Source organism: Natator depressus, chromosome 2 (assembly GCF_965152275.1).
Source record: "Natator depressus isolate rNatDep1 chromosome 2, rNatDep2.hap1, whole genome shotgun sequence".
Classification (NCBI taxonomy): Eukaryota; Metazoa; Chordata; order Testudines; family Cheloniidae; genus Natator; species Natator depressus.
The window spans coordinates 88,277,975-88,291,224 of NC_134235.1; the positions used below are offsets into that span (position 1 = coordinate 88,277,975).

The window sequence follows — 13,250 nt, forward strand, 5'->3', positions numbered from 1 at the left end:
GATTGCCAGCAGCAACAGAACAGTAGACTCCCTGTAAACTGAAACCATAGTCAAAACTCTGCGTAAATCACTTTTTGTCTAACATACCATTGAGGAGCAGAGAGAGTTTATTGTATTGTACTGAGAAATGCTTCTATTATTGGATAAGAGTTACTGATAGATCAGTGGAATCATGCAATTTGTAATAAACTTTACTAATCAAAATCTAATTCACTTAACAACCAGGATTTTTTTAAAGGAGGGTTGTGGGAAAGTTGGAAAGATTTTTATAAAAATGTGGCGTGGATTATTTTTGTAACAGATCCTATTCTTGATACAAATATAGGTAATAAGCTTGATGTTGCTTCTGAGATTTTATTTTTTTAAAACATAAAGGACAAAGCTATGATCAACTTTAACATGTAACAATTTACTGGAAAGCAAACCCTTTGTCTAATTTACAAGGTTTTTAGCTTTGAACCAAAACAATTAATAAACTGCTCCTTACCCTTCCTGCCTCTTTAGACTGCTACCACAACTGCTGTTCTGATTTATTCATTACTTTGTTTTACTAGAAACATGCCAAATCTGCCATTCTGTCTACCTGGAAGAATGCCCTCGATTCACAGCTACTGTAAGTCTACCAAGCTATTACCTGCAATCATCTGTGTTGCACACATCCAATCTGAAGGGTTTGCGTGGGGGTTTTTTTGTTTTTTGTTTTTGTGATTCATAAGGAAAGTTTACAGGTAGCAATGTTTTTATTTTAAAGAATAGGCGATCAGGCTCCAAGCATCTCCAACCTCTCCACAAGGAGATGGCTGCTGCCTCAACTCCACCCTCCTTCATTGCCATTGCCCCAGGCACCTTGTGCAGCCTCAGCTCCCTCCAGTGTACTGGTTCCCCTGATTCCCCATATGCTGCCCTCTCATTCAGTGTGTTGCAGTCCCCATCACCTGCACGCTTAACCACAGATCCCAGCTCCCCCCTTAACAGAGCAGGCTTCTTGTTCCTCCCACTGGCTTCAGGCGCCTCCAGTATTCCATCCCCCTAATCCAAAGGGGAAACAAGTGAGTCTTCAGGGGGTGGGATGCCCCACTCCAGGAGGGACCGGGCCCAGCCCCAGCTCCAGTGCTGTCCGCTCAGTGTCGCCCTATCCCCACAGTAGGGAAATGGGGAAACCCCCCCAATCTCTCGCAAACCCTGCCACAAGGTGTAGAGCTAGCATGGGGGTGGGGCGGTAGTGAGGAAGAAATTTTCCTGTTTCTATAGACTGCTTGTTCCCTTAAAAAGTGCTTTAACTGGGAAGTTGAGCTTGTGAAGTTTAGAATTACGGGGAGTTGTTTTGTTCGCCACAAAGATTTCACATCTATTTCTTGCCTTCAGCCCAGCTACGGAGAATCTTTGTAACATTGCTGCAAGCCTAAAGCGAGGAATGAGATGGTTTCAAAAGAACGTCCTGTCCCCAGACTGAAGGGGTAAGCTGCAGTCCACAGTGCTGTCACTGGAATAGGAGTAGAGTGGGGCAGGAAATGGGTCTTCCTGTCCCACAGATATTTTCAAGATTACAAAATATTTTCCCCTTCTGTATTACAATGAACCTGAGACTGTTTTTTGCAAAAACAACAGTGAGAGAGATACGCAAGAACTTGAACACAAAATTTCCCAAGCGAATGCCTTACTCACCAGGCTACCAGCTACTGGGTGTGGAGCTCTCTCAATCTCTCCTTTTAAAATTATTCCACTTTGAATAACTAATTAAATATTCATTGGGCCAGAGAAAGTAAGACAGATTAACTTTATAGCCAGGGTCAGCATTAGGGGTTAGCAAGTAGGACAATTGCCCGGGACCCCACGCCACAAGGAGCCCCATGTGGTCGGACTTGGGCTTTGGCTTCAGTAACATTGCAGAAATCCAATGAGTGAGCAGGTAAGGAAGGCAGGATGGGAGCCCATGCCTTAGTTTCTGCCCTGGGCACCAGTGAGTCTAATACTGGCACTGTTTATAGCCCAGTGGTTAGGGCACTCCCCTGGGATACGGAAAACCAAAGTTCAACTCCCTGCTCCAATAAATGTTCAATTATTTACAAAAAATGGAAAAAGCCCAAGCCCAAAATAGGCAATTTTCCAGTGATTAAAGCAGTCACCTGGGAAATCTGAGCTCAGCTGCCTGCTACAAATCAGGCAGACAAGGGACTAACATCTGGATTTGTCACATCCCAGCAGAGTACCCTAACCATCAGGCTATTCTATTCTCTCTTCTTTTCCCCCTCTCTCTACCCCACCCCACCCCCAAGAAATTCCATCCATAACCTGAGGAACCTTCCCAACAAAGTTTAATCAAATCAGACCCTTTCCTGAAAAAATATTTAAATTGTCCAAGGAAAAACCATTCTGTCAAAAAATTCCCCACCAACTCTAGATGGGGGTTCACAAAATATTAGGGTAATAATTTGAGTGTCAGTTATCTGAATCAGTTGTTCCTGAGGCGAAATCAAGATACAGTAGTCCAACATATAAACACTGAGCAGAAGGTATTCAGCTGGTGTAAGTTAATATATCTCCACTGAAGTCATCTCCATATGAAGTTAATTAGCCTGACTGTTTACACCAGCTGAGGATTTGCCTCCAAGTATCAGGGGATGTCATGTGATATGCTATCTAATAATTCAGGGCTAAGGGAAATGGACTCTGTCTACTGAGACAGAAGGCAAATGATTTGCCTTGAGTCCCAGGGAGGATATATGTGGCAGAGGGAGGAGATATTGGATTATTGCTGGAATAGATTCTAGGTTTTAGTGCAATTTAATGAGCCCGTGTAGCAGCCAGCAACAGTAACTATGAATCTATAGCAAGCTGTGTGGGTTCTTGCTTATATTTTGACATGTACCTAAAACTATAGAAATCTTTTCTGCCAGATGTTCAAACTTGGGCCAACAATCCCATATAGGTTCACAGGAAAAACAAATGGTTATCCCTCTCTGTAACCAAGAGACTTTGGCACTTCATTGTCTGGGGCTGAGTTTTTCTAATGGTTGCTGTTGGGTACCATGGTCTAAAGTGGTAATATCCAAGTTCTAAAGTTTGGATCCTTAAACAAGAAACAGAGGGAAAATGTTTTTACATTTTACTTATTTTAAAATTGGTTTAATAAATAACTGTTCCAGATGGACAGCTGGGCAGGGCAAGGGCTCCCTTTCTTTACTATCTCATCAAAACATAGTTTTTTGTCACAACCTTCAAAGCTCTAACTCTCCCCCGTACCTGCCACCATCTTCAAACAAAAAACCCAACAAATATACAATTTGCCTACATTTGTATAAAAATACAGACTGAATATGGGTACCAATGGTGTTGCTGCCTCAGATCTGTCACATATTCCCCATGCTATTCCCAGACCTAGGGAGAGGAGCTTGAAGCCCTCATATCAGTTGTGTTAACTTCAGATAATGTAAATGGGGCAAGGGCTGTTACAATAGGTTCTGGCTTTGCTGAGCACGGAGTGGTGCACTCTCTCCCCATCCCATAATCTCCCTTTCAGTTTTATCCTCTGTATTACAAAACCAAGTCAGGAGTTGCTACTCAGAAGGCCCTCAGCGGATGAAAGAGCTATGCTGCTTTATATCAGCTCAGGGTCTGGCCCTTGTTTTCAAAGCTCTAATTCATGTGTATATTAAGAATAGGTAAGACTTAAACTGGCCCTTGAAATGTCCCACTCATAACCTCTTTCCAACTTAAGGTTTCCATCCAACCAACCATTCAGCAGATTAGAAATTCACAACTTCCCCTGGTTGATTCCATGCTGGCTATTTTTAAAGGGCCAGAATTTCAGAGGTATTTGGGCATCTAAAGGTACATATAGGCACCTAATGAGCTTTTCAAAAATGCCTAAACTGGCTAGATGCCTAACTTCTATTGAAATCGATTGGAGTTAGGCAGCTAACCTTCTTAGTCACTTTCAAACAAGCATTAGGACGTAGGTACATCTTTAGGCACCTAAATATAGGGTGACCAGATGTCCTGTTTTTATTGGGACAGTCCCGTTTTTTGGGACTTTTTCTTATATAGGCGCCTATTACCCCCCATTTTTTCATAGTTGCTATCTGGTCACCCTACCTAAATAGCTTTTGAAAATATGGCCTGATGTGCTTTTTCAAATGATCATCACATCCTTTAAGATGGATCGCTTCTAAATGTTTCTTCACAAGCTATGTCACTTTTCTTCCAACCCCCCGGAAATGTTCAGAGACATGTGTGCGGGATGTTACATTGGTCTACAGGTGTGTGACTCACTATATCAGTATCATTTTCTAACAGTTATAACAATTTTTTTGGTGAGAATGTGAGGATACTGCACCTGCCCAAGACACCTATCTTGATATCATGGAACCAGCAGATTGAGACAAATGGCATTTGATGAATAATTTCTAGTGAAATATCTTTTAACCCTATTGATCCAGAGAAATTCAATCCATTATTTAGCTCAGCTATCCATTGTTTATTTTACAGCATAACTCTATCTAAATTTAAACAGAAGCATGAATTAAATTAGAAGCCACATATTTATCTCAAAAGGTCAGAGAGACTTAGGAAATGAACCCACTCCGTTGCTGGTGCTGAAAATAAGCAGGCAACAGCAGAGCCTGTAGATCCTTCATTTTTCACGGTAAAATGTCCTGAATTAAGGTCCAATATCCCAGGGAGTATCCATCATGTTCCCAAAGGAGGTCCATATTAGACCAGTTTCAAGTGGTTATGAAGAGTGAATTAGAGGTCAGAGAAACATCATTGGCCGAAGATGTGGTAAAATGACCAATGAGACATTGACAACACCCACACAAACACATTCATTACACTGAGGGGTCATTAAAAGTAATCCAGACACGATCCAACCCTTCTATGTATAGTACCTGCCCTGAAAAAAGTTAACTATAGCATTTGTCTCTTGGTCATCTCTTTAAACAGTTCCATCCAGTGCCATCATAAACGTAATTGTTCAATAAACAATAGCTCTTTGAATTCGCCAGCCATGACAAAGCTTTTTAGATTCTGTATTGTGTCTCCTGAGACAGTTGCAGTCCATGGGGCTGGGGAGCTAAGGTGGTTTTATGCCAAAATGGCCATTAGCATGAGTTAGAGCAACCCACGGAGCCTGCCTATGAGCTGTGCATCAGCCTAGAATCCCTGTAGTACTCATTATGGGTACTCCCCCTTCAACCTCCAATATAACCCCTCTCAATTCAGACCCCACTCCTGGCATGCCCCATAGGCCATGGCTTTCAAGTGGAGACAGCATAGGTCCATTTATATCAATCCTATGCTGCTTCTGCACCAGGAGAATTATTCCCTGGCCCTTGGGGCTCCTTTATGGCATCTATTCCCTCATTTATGTGGTTTGGATATAGTCATGGACTTGCTGTGGTTTTACACAACAGGCAAGTTCTAAACTGCTCTTCTGGAGCTGCAGAATTTCCATTCACCTTGTTTTATCCTTGACAAATATCTCCATAGCCATTTTTTTTGCCTTTGACACATGCTTCATTTATTCAGAAGATCAGTATTTTCAAAACATTTTCCAGAGAGATGATGCATCCTGACCTCCTTACAAGGGTTCTCTTTCCTTCTTCTGCATCCTCCTAAAATTTTCCCACTCAAAACATAGGAATCATTACACCAGATCTGTGGTCTATCTATACCAGTACACTGGCTTCCAACAGTGGTCAGTATCAGATGCTTCCCAAGAAAGCATCCTAATACACAGGATATCGTACTATACAAATATGATCAGTGAACTATATATGTATGGTACCAAAGACAGGGAGTACCAGTAGGTGTACATAATGTATATCTGTGTGGCAAGTTTTGCTACTATCATTTCTTGAAGGTGAGATAAAAAGGAAAACAAATTAGTACATGCCCTAGCACCACCATTCTCTGTTAAAAATTCTCAAGGGGGTTCAGTACCTTGTATTTTCTTGAATTCTTCAGATGGGATAATACATCATGTTAGATGAGGCACCACACTTATGGCCTCAAAGTGCTGGGAATCTCTTGCAAGTTGCTGAGTGCTCTCAACCCTTTGGCACTGATGGGAGTTGAAGAGCCTTAGCACCTTCCATGATCAGTTCCTAGATTTATAATCCTGAAAATTTTAAAAACTAAATCTGTTTGCTTTACTCATGCCAAACTCCCTTTGCATTCAGCAGGAATTTCGCATAGGTAGAGAGAACAGGCTTAGCCTCTAATGGATTTTATCACTCTTCCCAGGTAAATTCGTTCAGATCTTTTCTCTAAGGCCCCAATCCTGGGCAAGCAATCCGCACAAGCAATCCTACTGACTTCAACATGCACAACACATGTGTAAGGTATTTCCCCCACAGATCCAGTTGGACGATCAGAGGCCTTATATTGCCAAATAGGAGAGCCAAAAATGAAACATTTCTATTAAGAATTTTCTCATTTTCTATCTGTTAATTTTCTATATACTATTTTCATTTGTTTAGTCAAGCTGTTTCTGCCTTTTGGGACTCCCAAAAGCTTAGTTCCTCGATCATAATAGATGTATGTTAAGTTAAGCACTAGCAGTACCCTTTGTGCCAAGTAACTGTTCCAGGTCTATTATTAAGTTCCTGTTTAGTCCAAAGTGGGTTTTAAATTTTAGTAGAGCATCCGCATTACGTGGTAGAATGTCTCAGTTTGCTTCATTTTCTAAATTCATCTTTTTGTATAAAGTATTTTTTTCTTTTCTGAAAGCACGAGAAATTCCAAAACCCTTAATGTAGGATGGAAAACAAAACCCAAAGAAGAAAAAATAGAGCCTGCGTTAATTTTTAAAAAACAAGAAACTGTTCTTTCTTGATCCTTTTATCAAACTGTCGTCTTGCAGGGACCACGTCTGAGTATCTGTCAAATTAATTGATCTAAAAGTATGAGAAATGGAAGATTGCCCAAAGTGGAATCCATTTTGGGCAATTCCAAAGGGCCACATGCATCCCCAGCCACAGCAGTTTCAAAGAGTAGCTGGTTGAATTTCCAGGAATTTGTACAATGCTTCCAGGTCCTGCATGATTTTAAAGCCCTCCTATCAGGCCCGGCTCTAGGATTTTTGCCCCCCCAAGCAAAAAAATTTTAGCCGCCCCAGCTTTTTTTTCGTGCCGCCCACCCCCCCCGCCCCCGGGTCCGCCCCAACTCCGCCCCTTTCCAACCCCTTTTCAAATCCCCGGCCCCGCCTCCTCCCCCGGGTCTGACGCATTTACCCCCCGCCCATTGCTTCCTGTGGCTCCCCCCCTAGCTCACCTCCACTCCGCCTGCTCCCCTGAACATGCCACTGCTCCGCTTCTCCCCTCTCCCTCTCAGGCGAGGGAGAAGCAGTGCGTTCAGGGGAGCAGGCGGAGCGGAGATGAGCGAGGGTGGGGGGAGCGCAGGAAGTAACGGGGGGGGTTAGAGGAACCGCTCCCCACCCCAGCTTAAATTTAGTTCAGGTGCCAAACTTAAATTTTTGTTTTCTTTATTCAAAAACTGAAAGCTTTTAGACTTTTTGACAGAAAGTCTAAACAACCAAAAATGAAAGTTTTCTGTGAAAAACTTCTTTTTTCCACCAAAAAAAAAATATCAAAAAACAGTTCTGATGGAAAATTTTCTGCCACCCCAATATATGCACATAGACATTATCTGCAATGGACTGGTTTGTGTGTATGATGTACAACATCCCTCAGCTATGTGTCACTGACCTAGTACAGCTAACAGATTCTATTTGTGCTCAAATGGCAGGGGCCAGCATTTTTGAAGCAGAAGCATTTGAGTCCCTTCTCTGCTGTCACAATAAAGATCTGGATGACAATGGTAGTGGTAGCAAAGGATTTGTTACACTATTTCAATTGACTGTTGTCCTAGAGTGTCCTAATAAAAAGTAAACAATAGTGAGTTGGAGTTATAAAATGTAAGCTGTAGGATTCATACAAGGTTCATGCGCTTGGCAACATTCAGGGCACACCCAGAGTGTTGTGCAGGAGCTGCGCACACACAGCTCCTCTCAAGGGCATGAACCTTGGAATTTCGCCCAGATGACATGCACCGTGGGAAGCCTCCCAGGACTGGGCTCAAGGCCCGAGAGCAAGGAATGCGGTAGACAGAAATTGGTAAATAAGAATGTTAAACAAAGCCAGTGTATTCCTTTTATCTGTTGGAGAATGTAATGCGCAGGGGGAGAGAAAAGAATAAAGGAGAGGGTGGAAAGCTGACAGGCAGAAGCCCGTTAGCAGACCAGCCGCTTGCTTGCTAAAAGCTGTGTCCCGTCTTGTCATTGAACCGCCACAACTGGCGCCCAAACGTGGGGCCCTCAGCACTCACCTCGCCCGGCAAGGGTTTCAGACGCGTCACTCATCCGCTTCGCGGATCCCGGTGAGTATTTTTCATTGTGGTAAGTATGGGAAGCTCCCTCTCTGCTTTGCAAGTGCAACACTGTAATGAGCTACAGTATTTGCTGCGTAAGGCTCAGCATGACTGCCCCACTCGAGAACTCACTCTCCTGCTACAGGAGGTGAGTGCCCAATGCCCGTGGTACCCTGAAGCCGGAACCCTTAAGCTAGCGGACTGGGAGTGGTTGGGCCAGACATTGCACAAAGAGCCTCGGGCGTCCATGCAGGCTTTACATGCCTGGCACCTCTGCCGCAACGCGATACAGCGTGTCGCCTCGGACAGGCCCTCCCTCGCGAGGCCGGTGATCTCGCCACTCCCGTCCGCTCCTGCAGCCATCCCCCCCCCTAGCGATGCGACACAGTGTGTTGCCTCGGAAAGACCCTCTCCCACGCCAACAGAGGGGCTGCCGATCCCGCCACCCCCGTCCACTCCTGCAACCATCCCTCCCCCTGCTTCGCCCCCAGTGCCTCTATTACCACCGCCTCCCTGGCCTTCCCCACCGGAGCCGGTGTGTGATTACCATCCCCCAGTGGGGCCCCATGCTCCGGGGCCCCCCGGGGGGTCGTCCGCGTCTGCTCAGGGGCTTTCGCTGGTGCAACAAATGGTTCACGCAGCGAAGACTCGCTCAGATATTACAGCAGAGGAGCTGGCTGATCTGGTCTCAGTTTGTCCGGTGACCTGGCAGGATGATGGCCAGGGCAACCAGGTTGCAAACTGGGTCAGTTTGCCTTACTTGGTGATCAGAGAGGTAAAGAAAGAGATTCGCGAGTTCGGCCTCACTAGCACGTATGTACGTGATCTCATTGAAGGGCTAGGTACTGGGTACACCCTGATCCCTGAAGATTGGAAGGCGCTGTTGCACATGATGCTGACGCCCAGTCAGTATGTTATTTGGCTTAGTGAGTATCAGCAGATGGCGGAACGCCAAGCTCAGGTATATAGAGAGCAAGGTGTCATTTATGAGCAGTTGGCAGGGGAGGGCCAGTTTGCTACTGTTCAGCTGCAGTCTCAACTCCCTCAGGCCGTCTTCCCCATTATTTCCACCTGCACCCAGCATGCTTTCCAGAAGGTCCCGGATTCGGGCAAGCCTACCAAAAGCTTTGCCAGTATCCATCAGGGTGCATCAGAGTCCTTTATGGATTTTACCAACAGATTGCAGGAGGCTATCCTCCGACAGGTGGATAACCTGCGGCAGCTCAGGAGATCCTGTTAAAAATGACGGTTGAAAATGCGAACGAGGATTGCCACCGTGCTCTCCAGGCTGCACAAGCCTCTGGAATTCTAGAGCTGTCGGACATGCTGAGGGCGTGCCAAAACATCGGAACTCAAGCACATAAAGCTGGGGTTATGGCCGCCGCCCTGCGGAAAAGCGGGAAGGAGGGGAAGCATTGTTACCGCTGTGGTAAGGAGGGTCACTTTCAGCGGGAGTGCCGCTCATCGACGGCGCCCATCCGCCCCTCAAAGAAGTGCCCCAAGTGTCGGAAGGGCTATCACTGGGCTAATCAGTGTCGTAGCAGGTCGGGAAACCACACGACGGGTCCCCCCCAAACCCAGGGCCAAACGGGGGTGTTCCCCACTCAGACAACTGTTCCTCTGCCTTACAATCCATTGACTCCATGAGGGCGGCGACTGCCAGAAGTGCAGGGCTTGATTTGATTATGCAGGAGGATGCTGATTTTCAGTTGCCGGGGGAGGTTTGCGCCATACCTACACAGGTGACGGGACCTCTCCCTGCCGGATTTGTGGGTCTGGTTCTCCCTCGCTCACACGCTGGGAAACAGGGTCTTTTTGTCATCCCAGGGGTCATTGACGCCGATTACACCGGCGTTATTAAGGTTCAGGTGTGGACCCATCTTCCGCAGTCGCTCCCGCGTGGACGGTCAATTGCGCAATTGATTTTAGTCCCCTATCAGGTGCCAGCCACAGAGGATCGAACCCGGGGCAGAGGCGGCTTTGGATCAACGCTGTCTCACTTGCCGTCTCACAACACGTCCTCTCCACTTGTTGCTCTAACAATGTCGGTCCGCCCCTCGAAACCTCAGTTAACACTTCTCTTAAATAATGTTCCTTTTACAGGGCTGGTGGACACTGGAGCTGACGTTACGGTGATTCGTGATCTGGAGTGGCCGGTCGGTTGGCCAACAGTTCCTTCTAAAGAGTTGTGGGGGATCGGGGGTAGTAAACCCGGGCGCCAAAGTTTGTCTTGGGTCACGGTCTCTAAACCAGGAGGCCGTGTCCTTGCTACAATCCGCCCTTTTGTGCTCCCTGTCCACCTCAATATTTGGGGCCGTGATTTACTTACAAAGCTGGACACCACCCTCGATATTAATATATAATGGCCCCAAATCCTCCCTCACCCACCTTGCCATCCGCATTACCATTGGTATGGCAATCCTTAGAGCCCGTATGGATTGACCAGTGGCCCCTCCCTCTAGAAAAGCTGAAAGCGCTTCATTCACTTGTACAACAATATTTGCATGCACAGCGCTTGGAGAGCTTCACTAGTCCTTGGAACTAGCTGCTGTTATTTTGGCCTTTCAACTTTTTGCTGATTGTCCCTTTAATTTGATTGTGGACACGCATTATGTTTATTAGGTAATTGATCATTTACCCCTTGCCCTCATTACCCCTCAGGTCGATGCGGACCTCCTTCGCCTGTTTTTGTCCTTACAGTATCTCCTCACCACTTGTAATTCCCCTTATTTTGTTGCTCATATTTGCAGTCATACCCCTCTGCCTGGGCTACTCACTGAAGGCAATGCGCGCGCCGATCGCACGTTACGTGGTCAGGTAAATTCCCTTTTTTCTGACCCCATTGAAAGCCATTCCTTTTTTCATCAGTCTGCCTCTGTTTTGGCCCGACAGTTTCATATTCCTGCTGATCATGCACGTTCTATTGTTTGTTCCTGCCCCCACTGTGCCGCTGCGGCCCCTACCTTTTCTTATGCCGTTAACCCCAGAGGTACCGCAGCGAATCAGCTGTGGCAAATGGATGTCACTCACGTGCCACAATTCCGCCCCTATTCGTTTTTACATGTTTTCATTGATACCTATTCGGGATTCCTTTGGGCGACCCCACAGCTTGGGGAAGCCACTCCCAAAGTTATTCACCATTTGCTAGCCTGTTTTGCTGTTATGGGTCACCCGAGCCAGATAAAAATGGATAATGCCCCAGCCTATTGCTCCACAGCCCTCTCCACCTTTTGTGCCCAATGGGACGTCCGTCTCAAACACGGGATCCCTTATAATTCCACAGGCCAAGCTATTGTTGAACGTGCAAATCGCACGCTAAAAACCTTGCTCAACAAACAATTAAAACAAGGGGAGCTGCGTCTCCGAACCTTAGGAGACGTTCAGCAACAAATGCATATCCTTTTGTTTACTTTAAATAATTTAACGCTGAACACAGATCAGCAGACCCCCGCGGATCGGCATTTTCACAAATCCGAGGTACTGGAAAGACCGCGTGTCTATTACCGTCAGCTGCCTGATCCGCAATGGTTGGGCCCAGTACCTTTAATCACTTGGGGTCGGGGATATGCTGCTGTGTTTCTCCCTGCAGGACCGTTGTGGGTTCCAGCCCGGTGTGTGCGACCGGCACTGAAACAGCATGGCGTGGCACCAGGGGCTATCGAACCCCATACCGGAGTTTCAGCTGACTTTGGAGGAGAATGCGGTGCCTCCCGGGTGGACAACGATGGGACGGAAACGGAAGAGGCGTAGCGTCCCAAGCCAGCCCGTGACATGGGGAGCAGTAAAAGCATTGGTCGCCGCGGCTCAACGAAGATTGGCAGCAAACCAACAGCCAGAGACTCCTGAGACTTTGTTTGTGGCGATTCTCGCCCAAATTACTGCTAATTCTGTACTGATTGTATGCCTTTTGTGCCTGCTATTTCCTGCAGGGGTTGGCTCGGGAGCGCTTCCTCCGTTACGGGCCCGAATGACATATAACCTATGGGAGAGATTGGCTTCAATAGCATATGTTACCCACTTTTGTTTATCTGATTCTGTAGCAGCCGGAGAACTGTTAGGTACATGCCTCATTCCAGTATGTCATCACCCTGAGGAAATAGGGAATGAGACGATGCTCGCTGCTTACGCAAACCTCTCTTCCCAGTACTCTAGCATGGCTAATTGGGGCCCGGCCAATTACACTTTACCTTTTTAAGCTTATTTTTTGCTGTTGCTGTGTGCAATGTATTTCCTTTTTGTTAAGGCTTTGTCGAGACCCGCCCTGGCAGGCTCCACGAGTTATGACCTTGTCTGTCCAGGAGTTAATTGGCTTGCAAAAGCAAATTGATGGCTACCATGAGATGGCCGAGCACAAATAAACAAAAAAGGAGGGGATGTAGGATTCATACAAGGTTCATGCGCTTGGCAACATTCAGGGCACACCCGGAGTGTTGTGCAGGAGCTGCGCACACACAGCTCCTCTCAAGGGCATGAACCTTGGAATCTCGCCCAGATGACATGAACCGTGGGAAGCCTCCCAGGACTGGGCTCAAGGCCCGAGAGCAAGATAGAAATTGGTAAATAAGAATGTTAAACAAAGCCAGTGTATTCCTTTTATCTGTTGGAGAATGTAATGCGCGGGGGGAGAGAAAGGAATAAAGGAGAGGGTGGAAAGCTGACAGGCAGAAGCCCGTTAGCAGACCAGCCGCTTGCTTGCTAAAAGGTGTGTCCCGTCTTGTCATTGAACCGCCACAGTAAGCCTAGGTGTCCTATACATAGGGCCCTACCAAATTCAAGGTCCATTTTGGTCAATTTCACAGTAATCGGATTTTTTAAATTGTAAATTTCATGATTTCAGCTATTTAAATCTGAAACTTCATGGTGTAATTGTAAGGAGTAGT

At 46.3% G+C, this 13,250-nt stretch overlaps 1 long non-coding RNA gene across 1 annotated transcript; it reads left to right on the plus strand.

Moving 5' to 3' along the window:
• Positions 1–7,793: 7,793 nt before the first annotated feature.
• Positions 7,794–12,997, plus strand: LOC141981462 (uncharacterized). Its single transcript, XR_012637786.1, has 3 exons — positions 7,794–8,379; positions 11,121–11,187; positions 11,960–12,997. It is a non-coding gene; the product is annotated as an uncharacterized LOC141981462 (long non-coding RNA).
• Positions 12,998–13,250: the final 253 nt, after the last annotated feature.